General features: G+C 43.7%; 2 long non-coding RNA genes across 5 annotated transcripts; one reads left to right on the top strand and one right to left on the bottom strand.

Moving 5' to 3' along the window:
- The first annotated feature begins 324 nt into the window (after positions 1–324).
- On the top strand, positions 325–11,555 carry LOC102556079 (uncharacterized). 4 transcript variants are annotated; one of them, XR_005495619.2, is made up of 5 exons: positions 325–2,513; positions 3,691–3,869; positions 5,498–5,618; positions 6,671–6,751; positions 9,004–11,555. It is a non-coding gene; the product is annotated as an uncharacterized LOC102556079 (long non-coding RNA). The 4 variants fall into 4 exon arrangements; XR_005495621.2 differs by lacking the exon at positions 325–2,513 and adding an exon at positions 3,055–3,199 and having other exon boundaries at positions 6,689–6,751; positions 9,004–9,795; XR_361181.5 differs by lacking the exon at positions 325–2,513 and adding an exon at positions 3,056–3,199 and having other exon boundaries at positions 9,004–9,790.
- LOC134482617 (uncharacterized) lies at positions 2,294–2,991 on the bottom strand. Its single transcript, XR_010059003.1, has 2 exons — positions 2,839–2,991; positions 2,294–2,682 (listed from the first exon to the last, which is right to left on the bottom strand). It is a non-coding gene; the product is annotated as an uncharacterized LOC134482617 (long non-coding RNA).
- Positions 11,556–13,988: the final 2,433 nt, after the last annotated feature.

Raw genomic sequence — 13,988 nt, 5'->3', positions numbered from 1 at the left:
TCCTAAAAGCTTTACCCATATTGCTCAAAATCAATGTGGCTGTGTATCATAATTTAATGATCTAAGTTTTGTTTGAAGGATTGCAAATTCAAGAAGATACTTTTTGTAGAGGTTATTGGTGCTTTCAATTGTAAGGACATTCAAGACTTAGCAAAACTAATTCTAAACAAACTGTAAGTTTCTAATCAGTCTGTCTGTCCTCCACCTTCCCAGCAAGTCCTTCCCCTCCATCACAGTGCATTCCCAATTTGGCATGGGCTAGCTTTGCATTCAGGAGACTGCCATCTTGATTGCTCTGAAGGCTGGCTATATTTTTTAGAGGATAAGAGCTTCTTCCAAGGTTTGGCTGGTTCTGACTGTTGATCTCCTGGGCTCCTGTCTGGGTTATGTCATATCTATGTCCTAAACCCTGGTTTTCTCTCATTGAGGAAAATTGAAGCCATCGTCAAGCCATTCATTCAACGCTTGCCTTTCTGAGTGTTCTGCTTTCTGGAATTAATCTAAATTTCCCTTTTCTCTCCCTCTTATGTAGAATATTAGAGCTCAGGCAGGCCTTGAACTTGGATCTGCCTACCTTTGCCTCTAAAGTGCTTTGATTATTTTTTTTTCTTTATTTGCCAAGGAAGCCAGTACTCCAGAATAGATCTACCAAACAGAATTCCAGCTCAGCAGTGTCCGAGTTAGTTTCTGCCTCTTTGCAGCTTCACCAACCTTTCCGTTAACATTTGGCTCAAGGCCCCTCTCAGTGGTCGTCCTCAGAAGAACTTTCCACGTGATATCTGAGGCCATCCTGCGGCCCCAGAGAACTTCAGCACACAGGGAGGCCTAAGATCCGCTCCAATAGCATCTTATTCTCAACACGCTAACGGAAACGTCTTTTAGACGTGGCAGCTTGGAGTGCCCTCGGAAACTACACAAGCATAGTGGCAAATCTCTGAGCATATTTACAGGGGTAGTGGGTCCTCTCTCTCCAGATGGCTTGCCACGACGAGGTAATCCCACTCTGTGTTACCGGTGATTGAATTCTCCCCCGAGGAAGGAAAGCGTATGAGACCCATGAACATTTGATGTATGGATATTTCTAAACAGCCTGACTTGGAAAAGATTAAAACAACCCCGCGTGCACAATCCCTGGGCCACTCCAACAGCAGGACCAGGGTTTTAATCGGCTCCAGGTGGCTCAGCTCAGGAAGGCTTATGTTCCTTAGCTTCTTCAATTAAGGCTAAGTGCAATCAGAGGTGCCAGGGTTCAGAGGGTTCTGGCACATTCAAAGGACAGACACAGGATCTCCCTGCCAAGTCCTGGAGTACTGTCTTTGGGACTGTACTGTTCATAATGAGAAGCTACTGTGATTAATGAGCTGGAGGGAACGGGGAAATCCCCTATCTTAGGAAATCAGAACCACGGCAGGAAACCTAAGAGCAAATTATTACACAGCTTGTCCCACCGCCTTGGGTTTCTTGACCTCACACGCTTTGTGCGCAACTCTTTCTTTGGGGGCCCCTGCCACATAAACAGCCACGGTCTGATTGCTCTGCGTCGTCTGCAGGCCCTGGGATCGGTGTGTTTGTCTGGCGTTGCTCAGAGGCCCTGGGAGCTGGCCACATTTAAAAGTAAGATATCGCTCTCAAACGCTAGGCTTAGGAAATAATCACACGACTGACTTCACCACCGCCTGCTTGATGAGCTTCCGGTCTGAGCACCAGGAAGCGAGAGCACAGAAGATGTCCGGAGGCACAACCTCTCAGGCACTGTCTTCAGCAAGTCATAAAACTGTCGTACCTCAGCGGGGTAAAATCAGAATCCAGAAGGTTTTTTTGTTTGTTTGTTTGTTTTTTGTTTTTTGTTTTTTGCTTTTTTTTTCTGTCATCTGATGGTTATGGTCAGAATTTCACTGGAAGTAAGAAAACTGGTATTGCAAACAGATGGATGGATGAGAGTCTGTACCTTGAATTTAATGTCTCTTCAGAAATATTATCACCATAATAGATTTTAAAAGCACCGCTAGGAACCGTGATATACTCACATTTTTGATGACATAGATGTAACCTTATCTTTTGTGACTATCAAGAGGTCATTAGAAGACAAGAAAACAGGGTGTATTTTTCAGTCAAGTCAAAGAGAGTCCTTGGTAATTTTTTTTTCTTTTCAATTTTACAAGTGACTAAAGTTGGTATTTAAATTAGATTTCGGTCCTCATTATAAAATGGCACATTGACTTCACTGTGCGTTGTTTTAAAGGCGGGAGAAATGGAGTCAATTTTATTTTATCACACACATAACATAAAAGTCTTTGTAATTACTTTATTTTATGAGACTCCCCATCAGCTGGGCATATTGTAAATATCACGTTCCACAGTTTATAGATGGAGAAAGACAACCACATGGAGACTAAGCTGCCCGTGTTCACAACAGCAACAACAGAAGCACACCCAAGAAGGCTATTTCTAAAGAAAGTCTCCATCTCTACCATACAAGTAGACTCCAAGGTCAGGAGCTCACGAGCCTGCAGGTAAGAGCCCTAGAAATGACGATGATATCCCAGAACCGAAGACCATTTCCGCATGCGTGTTCCAATCTTCCCCACCGGATGTCGTCATTCTCTCTGGAGCAACTGGTAACCAGTATCTTGCTCTGTTGTCAACAACATCACCATGCACTGTGTTCCACTTAGATAATTCCTAAAGGATATATGAGTGCGAAAGCAAATTCCAAATGATCAGGACCAATCTCTCCTCCCCTCGTCTGTAACTTGGCGTCTAGGTGCCCAGGAAGCTCCCAAAGCTCCCTTCGGTATAACCTTTCCTACTGCGTCCCCCAGGATTTCCCCTGCTCACAGACAGAACTCTGCTTTGAGGATGAGGTTTCTCGCGCCTGCCGTACCCATGACCAGTTTCCCAGTCTTTCCGTCCATCGACCTTCAGGTTGCTCTCCCACACCCACTGTGGAACTTTTAGTTGTGATTTTCAGATGACCTAGGAGTTCATGTAAATGCTCTGCAGTTCCGTCTGGTCCCAGTGTCTAAGCCCTCCCACCGCCAATCAGGAGACAAGGGCACACCCATGCTCAAAAGCTGTGGGCAAGAGCTTAGCAATAAGTGGCGAACCCAGAGTTTCCCATCTCAAGCTGTCAAAATAAGACTTCACCCGCAGAATCGGAATCACCTGTATGGTTAGAGAAGGAACTCCTGGGCTTAAGGTGTGTTTTACCTGTGGCAAGGCAGAACTTCTAAGCCTTTTGTTGAAACTGCTGGGTAAAAATAATTCTAAAATGTTCTCTTGTGTACAAGACGGTAAGTAGAAATTATTAATAACCCATTCAGTCTAATTTAGGCTGTATACATTATCATATATGTGGCTATCGAGTCTGTGCGCTGCCGTGCTGCTGCGCCGCTGAGCTGCTATGATTTAGCGGATTTAATCGTATCTCTTAGGACTTTTCTGCAGGAAGCCAGTCCGCCCAGGAACCACTATGCTTGGCGCAGGGGCTTATTTTCTGTTTCACTTCCATTTGTCCGGTCTGGTTTTTGTTTCTCATTCTATCAATTATTTCCTTGGATTAAGTTTTGGTGGCTTTCATATTCCATTTTCTTCCTTCATTGGCTGTTAAAATTATGCCTCAATTTTCATTTCTAATGGTTGCTCTGGTCATGGCACCATCCTACAATTAATCTCAGCCTCTCCCCACAGAACCCTGAGCCGGGACCCTCTGCTGAGCAGAATCCTGCCTTGGTGCCACCGTTGTTAGACATCTTACCTCAGCATAGACGGCAACCTCGAGAGGAGACGCATGGCTTAATGTGTGTCTCCAGCTGTCAAATGACCTACAAAGAAGTTTGATCATCAACAACAAATGTGCATCCGCTCAGGTAGGGATTCTACATGAATGAGAAAACCTGCCGCATCTGGCTTGTTGCGTTAACGTGATGCGCTCCAGTTCTACCCATTCTCCTGAAAACATTCTGTGTTTCTTCATGACTAGAGAAAACGCCGTTGTATATTTCCACCATGTCTTGTTTATCCCTTCATCTGCTGAGAGTTCGTTATTGTACCATTTATTGTGGACAGATATTTCTACTAATTATAGAGTTCTAGGTCAACTTCCTTTCCCCCTTGCCCCGGCGTCCTTCCATTGATTTCTGGCTCGCCTTGTGTCTTATGGGAAGTCAACAGTTATCTTCACACTAATATTTGGTTGTCAGTATTATTTGGTTGTCAGTATTTTAAGCACAGCGTGTCTTGACAGGGCAGACGTTCTGCTTATTTTATTTGCTGCGATTTCTGAGTCTATGGGTTGAAATGTTTCTACAAGTTTGGAATTTTCAGTCCTTTTTTTTTTTTCTCCCTACTCCTCCTTTTCTGTGATTCCAGATTTTTTTTTTTGTTTTTGTTTTTGTTTTTTTTGTTTTGTTTTGTTTTTTTTTTTTTTTTTTTTTTTTTTTTTGCTCCTTGGCATCTCCAAGTGGCATTGAAAGTTTCCCATCTTTGTTTAGTCCCTCTTCTGCCTCTTGGATAGCAAGCTCATTTGTGTAATCGTACTTAATAGGATGACGCTGTGCTTGTTTGTATGCAGATTTTCCCCTAATTGATTAAATAATAAAGATGACAAGAAACCAATCACAGGGCGAGGAGGAGGCGGGGCTTCCGGGTCCTGGGAGGAAGAGGGAACGCAGGGGAAAGGAAGCTTCTTCTTGGACAAAGAGGCAGAGGGGTGGGATCAAAGCAGACACGATGTAGATAGACAGCAGGGGTTGGGGGTCGCGGGGGGGGGGGGCGCAGGTAGAAGTTAGTTCAGGTGGTGGAATCCACCAAGATCCGCCACTGGAAGATTTCTAACATAGAATAGTTGGTGAGTTTAGGATGCTAGATTCTGAGCCTAGCGACTGTCTTATCTGTTGATTCTAAACTAAGATTGTCTGGTGTTTCCCATTTTGTGGCAACTCAACTGAGCTCCAGGGAAAGCTAACCGCTGAGGAGCATTGGATTGTCCAGCGTGCGCCCGCAACTAGCTGCAGAAATTTGGGAGCGCTGAGAGGGCTTGGCATCAGCCAGGCACAAGAAGAAGAGAGCGATTTTGGAGCTCTGGAGAGGCAGAGCCAGCTTTGGTGGGACAGGTTTTTGGCAAAAGGGAAATATGCAGTCTCCGGCTATGTGCTGGGCCAGGCCTAGCCGATGATAGTGTGGTTTGTTTTATATTACATGCAACACAGAAAGGTTTTTATATAGAGGTAGGTCTGTAGAGAGCTAAGTTTTACTCGTGAGGAAAGCAAAGGATTTATGTCTATGAGGCATGTAACCATGTAGGTTGTAAAACCAAACTAAAAATAGTTTGTGCACATGTTTGCCTGTCTTCATCTCTGAGCTTTTGTCCCAGAGTGCTTTGTTTCTAATTATTCCAAAGGTTCTCCGAAGCCTGTCTCTTTCCCAGATGAGGCCAAGGAAGTCTGACTCAAGCTCTCTAACTTTCTCAAAGCTTTGGCTTCCTTTTCTAATTCAGGAGAAGACCCTTACCTCAAACACACAGCGGGATGGCTGCAGTCCATGAACTTTGAGTATGATGAAAGTCTACTCTCCACACCACCACCAAGACGGGCAGCAGCCAGCCCGTCTTTCCTCAGGTAAGTGGAAGGACAGCCTTTTAAGAACTCAGTGACTTCCCCAGTCAAGAATGGATCAGATAGTGACAGGACTTCCCCTCACCCCAAGTCTGTGCAAGCACTGTGAATGGCAAGAAGAAAGGACTCCACCAGCCATCAAATCCAACCCTCCTTGTTAGTCAAAGGAAGGTTATAAAGGCCAACACAGCCCTTTTATTGCCTCACAACCTTGTTACTACACAAAGAGCTATGCCCTCATCCCAGAGTGCCCGTTCATAAGGCTTTACTCGATAAGCAGAAGAGAATCCTGCCTCAGGCTGTAGAGATGACTCATTGGCTCAAGACACTTAACTGTGCAAGCCTGATAATCCCAATTCAACCTTAGGAACTCATGGAAACCCCAGATAGAGCAACGTGAATCTGCAATCCCAGGACGCCTACAGTAAAATAACAGGAGAGGGCAGACCCCTGAAAATCATCTGCTGACCTCCTCCCCATGAGCTCCATGCTGTGCCACATGTGTGCACATGTGTGCACATGTGTGGGGGTGCAAGGGATGCAGGTGTGTGTGTGTGTGTGTGTGTGTGTGTGTGTGTGTGTGAGAGAGAGAGAGAGAGAGAGAGAGAGAAGAGAGAGAGAGAGAGGGGTCCTGAGCTATCTCACTCACTGGCCCTAATTGAACATATAAAGTCTATAGTTATAAATAAGTCACATGCACTAAATAAATAAGTAATAATTGAAGGAAAAGACCCACGTCTACTTTCCTTGCTTCTGAAGAGATGGCCTGTGTAATAAGCTCGCTGAGTGACAGAGGACTGTGGGAGGGCAGGAGAGAACTAGAGATTATCTAGAACGGAGCTTAGATATTTTGTCTCAATTACATCTATACATTCCTCTTGTTAGTGTGCAGGGTATTGCTTTAAAGCCTGTTTTAATTAAAAATATTTTACATTATAATGGATGCATGTATTTTGTTTAAAAGAATCTATTTCGCTGTTGTCGTTCTCAACAGCTGGTCAAGCCGGCTGAGGCAGGCTGCCTTGGTTACAGTTTAGCTTCTTTTCCTTACCTAGATCTGCCTCCGCTTACAGATTCCTGACTTGCAAACCGAAAAGAAGAATCTCACGCACCATTTCTCTGCCAGCTGAGTTCCTGTGAGTCCCGCAGTTATCAATGTGGCATATTCCCTGGTTTTTTGTTTTTTGTTTTTTTTTTTGCAATTGTTAATAAGTAATCTTCACCTACATACAAATGTTTGCTATTTATTTATTATTTATAACTTTACAGAACTTTATGCTTTCTGTTAGGGCCAGTGAGGTGGCTCAGCATATAAAGGGCTTTTCACAGAAACCTGATGACCTGAGTTCAATCCCTGGAGCTTCATGCAAGGGCAGAAAAAAAAGGTTTCACAGGGTTATCCTCTGATCTCTACTCGTGCACCATGGCACAATCCCCCTTCCCCCAATACCATATTCTCTCTCTCTCTCTCTCTCTCTCTCTCTCTCTCTCTCTCTCCACCATCACAATCATCATCATCACAAATTTTAAAAAGAAAAGAAAATATGGATTAATGTGGCTCTGTAAACCCCAGCACTATAACTTTCAAGTCTCCAAGGTCTTAATAAATATTAATATTAATCGTGACAGGTCATAAAACAAAAGTGACTTCTGTCTCCATGATGTGTCTAACAAACTTAGGCAGTCAAAACGTAGCTCTGCATGAAGAAAACTCTAAGTTGGATAAATCGAATGGCTCCATCCAGATGAGGGAGTGGGAGACACAGGTCTCGATCCACTGTGTAGCTGTGAGAAAGCATGGAAAGCCAGAGTAGCAAAGCGAGCAGTGAAGTGCACGCAGCCATGGCAGCCATAGAGAAAGCAATGAATAAGAACAGCCATCCGATGCCCCTGGAATTCTGGGCCCTCTCCTGACGCCTGTACATCTCAGATCTTACTGAGGCTCTGAACGCAGCAGGGGTTGAAACCTGTCGATGTCATGCTGAGGTTCCCATTTGGTTATGAATATAACTCCTATTATAACTTTGATTAATATAGCATCTAATCCTGTATTTTAACTGTGGTTTGAAAGGGAAGTGAGACTCAAGAAAGGTCCTGAAAAAAGTTAAGTTGAAGGTGTGGGAGAGTATTACAGACAGTAAGGAAAACCTCACAAAATCCCAGAGGTGTGGATATTAGTCAGGGTTCCATGGAGGAACAGAACCTATAGAATGAGTACATGTTAAAAGGGGATTTGATTTGTTAGAGCTGGTCTTTCAGTGCACGTTGGAAGCTGAGTTCCACTGTCAGCCTGGGTGCACAGTAACGTCTGCTGGGTGCGCTCCAGAGCAGTGAGCAAAGGTGTATAGGCAAAAGCAGCTTTTCCCACACACTTCTTTATTTCTAAACTGCCATTGGAAGACGCTGCCAACTCTGGGAAAAACCTTCCTTCTTCAGTTAATCTTTCCAGAAAACACCAAGTAGATAGATCTACCTGGACAAGTCCCTTGGTTGATTTCAGATCTAACCAAGATGACAGCCAAAATGAGTCCTCACAATATGAAAACTGTTTATATTGGAAATTAGGTTAAAGAGGCATGATTAAAAATGTTCAGTTTATTGGAGAAACTCATATCTGTGTGGAAATGTGCTGGGAGCTGCTTCTGTGGACCAGAACTTTCTAACCTGCAAGTTCAGTGTGGCCTTGATAGAACACAACCATTCTATTTGGATCTGCTATGGTAAAGAATAAAGCAAGAAGCCATGCACGGTGACTTGCCACTTAATGCTGTGTTCAGAGAGTCGAGCAAGGAGAAAATGAGTTCAAGATGTCCCCGGGCTGCATAGCAAGGCTCTCACTAAAGAGCAAAGGAAAAAGGTTGGGTCATAGGTCAGCAAAAGAGCATTTGTCAGGGGTTGGGGATTTAGCTCAGTGGTAGAGCGCTTGCCTAGCAAGCGCAAGGCCCTGGGTTCGGTCCCCAGCTCCAAAAAGAAAAAAAAAGAGCATTTGTCTACTGACCTTGGGGCCCTGGCTTCTCTCCTCAAGAGCACAACAAACCAAACCAAGACAGAAAGGCATGAAACATGCTCAGACCTACATTCTAATCTATTTTATGCAGATGTCACATTAAATAATGACAAAAATGTTGGTCATTCAGATGGATATCTGATAATTATTTCCCAAAATAGTCACACACACACACACACACACTTGCCACGGGAACTGGTGTTTGATCAATCTAAAAGGCTAGCACTTGGGTTAGCTAAAATTATGGTATGGACTCATGGAACTGAAGGTTTTATTTATGTGCACATGTGTGTATGTGAGGATGCTTACATGAATGAGACAGTTTGTGTGTGGACTTCAAGAACCACTGTCGAGGGTTGGTTCTCTCCTCCCACCATGTAGGTCCTGGGATTGAACTTAGCTGTCGCGCTTGAGAGATGGCGTTTTTACCAGGTAAGCCATCTCCCTGGCCCCTTTCAGTGCCCTTTATGTTCAAGAATAAGAAGTCTGCATCTGAAGAACGTGAAGGTGGATCGACGATATCAGCAACGTTAATTGGCTCGTTTCTCAGTGGCTACAAAGAAAGGAGCTTGTGATTAATAAGGCTTTGATTTTTCCAGTGTATTTTATTTTGATGTTTTAAGACGGAGCTTCACCGTGTTGCCCAGGCTGCTCCATCTGCCTCGGTCTTCCAAGTAGCTGGGATTACAGGCATGTACCGCCATGTACCGCCATGTTGGGCACGGTGTACTTCTATTTGGTAGTTGATACAATGGCATTATGCAACACTGACCAGACTTGGTTAGGTCACCTCTTGCAGGGGGGAATTCTGTGGTTTCCTTTCCCTACTAGACCTGTGTCATTGAGCAAACTAAATTAGCAGAGCAATTCACCCCTACATAAGCCATTAATGAAGTGCCTCCATTATACATGCATATTCATTAGCTCGCCCCTGAGGAATTCTCCATCAATCCCAGCACACAAAGCCCTGACAAGTCAAGACAGATGAAGCTTCTCCGTGGTCGAGGAGGTGCTAGCTTCCTGTATTGTAACACGGAGTGAGTGTCCGTGGCGCTTTCCTTTGTAAAGCTGAGAGATACTGTGGCTCCCACACAATGGGAGAGGATCACAGAGCTCACAGGACAACCAGGGCTCGTCTGGTATGGCACACAGAATGGGAGCGGTGGCTCTTTTTCATCTTCCCGTAAACTTCCTGGGAAATGATCTTTCTGAAAGCTTCGTTAAGAAGGAAATGGCCATCTAGGTTTTATTTCGGTCCATATTCTAAGAATTTTGAAACATGAAACGTGTTCCAGGAAAAATGAAACAACATTCAGGTTCATTTCCTAAAGATTTCCTAGTCAGGGCCTTATGGTAACTACCTAATCCCTTCCGAGGACAGCGTCCCAATGTCCTAGTCACCTCTCCAATACTCCATCTTTCTTAAAGGTCCCCACCACTATACAGTCTACAACCATTGGAGGACAAAGTATATCCAAGTCAGAGCATTGGTATTAAGTAAATACTTCCTTAATACAACCACTTAGGTATCCTCCCCCTTACCCCGCCCTGTGTGTGTGTGCGTGTGTTTCTCTGTCTTTCCCCTACTCATAAGTTGGGGCACAGTCTGTTGCTTCAACTTTCTAACTAAATCCAGTATGCTAGGATGAGAAAGAAGAGAAGAGAAACAATAAAAAAAAAAATCAAAACACACTCCACCCCACACCTGGAAACTATGCCCCTCCCCCAAGCATTTTGCAGAAGACTGAAGGTGACCAGAAATGGTGGCTTCGGACTGAGAAATCCCTCGGAAAGGAGGAATATCCCTTTGGCCTCACAGTGCTTGCAAGGCTGCAGTTACAGAGCAAGTAATGTCCTTAAACTCCCCAGGAATTGAAGATCCTTAGTACACTGATGACAAATTTATTTGAGAAAGATTGTCATCTGAGGAGGCTGACTTTCGTCCCCAAATTTGGGGTTTTAAGAAGCAAATTAGAGCCAGGTTCTTGGCAACAGAGCTGATAAAATATTTAATACAGAAGAAATTAAAAATAAATAAACAAGTTTAAAATGAATGTAAATTTTAAAAAAAAACATGAAGTATTTGACTATAAAATATTTTGTTGGAGTTTTTAACGGGCACCAGAATTTGACTATGTTCATCCTGCCACTTACAAGAAATAAAAAAGGAAGGCAGAAATCACGGAGAGTCACAGGATGACTCCTCGCTTGTCATTAACATCTTTTACGATGGCAGTAGGAAAGAGTCGCTGACCCAGCTAGCCTGGATTAATACTGAGCTCTATGCCGAAGAGAATCAACCCACAAAATCCTTTAACTGTAGGCCGTGGGCAGAGGGCATTTCCCTGAAAGGAAGGACACACAAAGGCTCACCTGAGCACATGCTTGGAACGACCCATTAGCTCATTTGAATCTTCAATCTGTAGATCTGGAGGGCTGGAGGGCATCGAGGACCATTTTGATACAGGCAGAGGCAGAATTTGCTCTGTTTCAATTTTAGAATCTGTGCTAAAATGGGCAATTTAGAATAATAAAGCTATCATGTGCTTCTTGGTCTCTCTCCTGGCTTTTGAATTGTTGCATTTAGATCTTAACTCTCTGCTACTGGTGCTTTGTCTGGAATATCTTACAGATCTGCTGGCTTTGAATATATTCAGTTTACGGAGTGGGAGGAAATGATAGCTGAATGTCCTTTCCTGGGGCTGAACCCATCGTATGGTAGTAACTGCTGTGGGAAGGTGCTCCATTTTACCATTAGTATTTACCTCATTTCTGCTAATAATCTCTCCCCCACATTGGCTAAAATGGACATCGTATTGGCTATCAAGGAAGAGACTAAGAGACACTTTCAGCCCACACAGTTCTTCTACTAGAAGGCTGGCTACAGAGTTTTGCAGGACTCAGCAGCCCCAGCAACACCGGGCACACAGACACTGGGGAAGACAGAGCCAGCCTGGTCTAAGTGGAAGACGTTTACAGATCCTAGGTCAGTGGCTCACAGGGCAGAGTCTGGGCCTCCAGGGACTGTGTTCAGTACAGAATCTTGGGTCTCACCACACACCTATTTGATGAGAACATGACCCAGTTATCACCAGAATCCAGATAGTTCTCGTGGCCAGTGAAACTCAACTGCTTCTGCGGGGAGGTGTCTAGAAGATAGTCGTCGTATTAGGAAAGAACTGAACAAATTTTAACATCGTGCATTGGATATTGAGGTTAAGTTAGTGCAAGCTTACAATTGCTGGGTGAAACGTTGACCACATACACACACACACACACACACACTCTTAATATATGCATGTGTGTAAACAAGTAACTGTATGTGTAGATACATTTAATATCTCACATCAAAGGAAAAGGAAGAACAATTCAAGGGAAATTGAACACAGGAAGTAAATAAATGATTTACTGAAACAAAAAAATCAAATGTCTAATACACATTAGACCTAACAGCTGCATGAAACCTGGAAAATGGTCATTAAACAATCTGCTTTTCTCTAATTAGATTAGGATAATTAATATGCATGGTATGTGCTTCGTCTCAGACAGTGTAGAGATTCTGCTGACTTTGACTACATTCAGTTTATAGAGTAAGAAGGAAAAGTAGCTGAGTGTTCTTTGATATGGCTGGTACTCACCTTAAAAAATGGGCACCTACAATATTAGAACAGCTCTATTCTGAGGGATTAGCATATAGCATTTAGTTAAAAACATATCTACATCTATAAATAGGAATGGCCTTATATTTATAATTTTTATATATACTTACATTTTATAGCAATTAACATTATGTCTAATTATGCTTTTGCATCAATGTCTTGGCAACAGGTTACATGTGCATGGGTGGGAAAGGGGAGGGTCAGTCATAGCTTGTCAAGGTTCTAAGAACAAGCCACTGGTAAGCACTCAGCCCCAAACGGGATGCCCACATGACCCTGTCCAGGGCTGGAGAAACAGCCTGGAAGAGGTGGGCATAAAAATGTACGGACCTGAAGAAGGAATGGGGTATCTTGGGGCACTGTCTTCTGGGCGTGATGAGGCCACTTTGTCCCTCAGCTTGCAGCCGCTGTTCTTCCGTGTATAAGACCTGCACAAGATTGGACTCATCACCACCCTGCAATGGAGGGAGAAGACGCTCACAAGGCCCCACCCTTCCCTGACAGTCTGGCAGGCAGCTGATGGTTTCTAGACAAAGAAGAAACATTTCTTTTGTGGCATAAGGAGCCCATACTTCTATAAATAGCCCTTTCCCCATGTTCCTGTAAACAACCCTATTGAAACTCAGTTCTCTCTCTCTCTCTCAAAGACACACACACACCATGATAGTAGAAGGGGTCTAGTTGGGAAAAGAAGGTGTAATGGGGGTGAATGTAATCAATTTACATTGTAACCACACATAAAATGCTGCAATGAAACTCAATATTCAATATATAGTTAATATATGCTAAAAACTCTTTAAAAAGAGAAATTAATAAAAATGGCACCATGGTATCTTCTGCAGAGTTGAAAATGGTGGCAGATACATATGTCCTGATACAGAAAGCTCTCTAAAACATAGTAATAAACGCAAGAGAAATTTGCAGCAAATTTTCTCATTCATGTTAGACAAGAATTATGTAATGTCTGCATACAAGGAGTGCATTTACTGTGACACATACCATCTTCTATACAATATGTGTTTGGCAAATACCTAGCATATTGGTAAATTTTAAATGTTTACAAGTTTTAAGATCCTTTAACTTTTTGTTTGCTAGCAGTGCTGGAGACCAGTCACGTGGCTGTGGTTTCTGGGATGTGTATGGTGCATGGGCTGCGGCCTTGCACTCACTAAGCAGTGTTCTGACACACAAGTACATCCTTGGGAGCATCCCTATCCTCTCTCGGTGGCTTGCAGTTCCAGGGAAAACACACCCTGTTGGCCTTAGTGAGTGGTCTCAGCGATTATCTGATGAGTTACAATTTTATCATGGTACCAATAGATTGGGCAGTTGGTGGCCAATTTTCCAGAGAGTCGCCCAGCCTGGGTTCTCCCCTCAGTTCCTAGATTGCCGCCATGACAGGAGGGCACATCAGAGACAAGCAAGCGGGCAAGCTACCTTGCTTCTTAACTGCAGGTCTGATGCTCCAGACACTAGCATCTCAGAGCTCAGAGCTTTGGCCTGCTCCATGTGCTCTGACAGACTCTGGACAACCCCCCAGCCCGCCCCCTGTTCTCAATCATGCTCCTGTCTGTGTTTCACCGTGGTCCCTATGAAATTATGACAGGAGTTTTGAAGCCAGATGAGCAATTAAAAGCTAAATGTTGGTGTTAGCACCCTTGATTGGTCTTTCTGGGCTTTAGCCTCAATGACTACCTTTCCTTTACC

This window comes from Rattus norvegicus, chromosome 17 (genome assembly GCF_036323735.1).
Source record: "Rattus norvegicus strain BN/NHsdMcwi chromosome 17, GRCr8, whole genome shotgun sequence".
In the NCBI taxonomy this organism is placed as follows: domain Eukaryota; kingdom Metazoa; phylum Chordata; class Mammalia; order Rodentia; family Muridae; genus Rattus; species Rattus norvegicus.
This window is presented reverse-complemented; position numbering and strand designations above follow the sequence as displayed.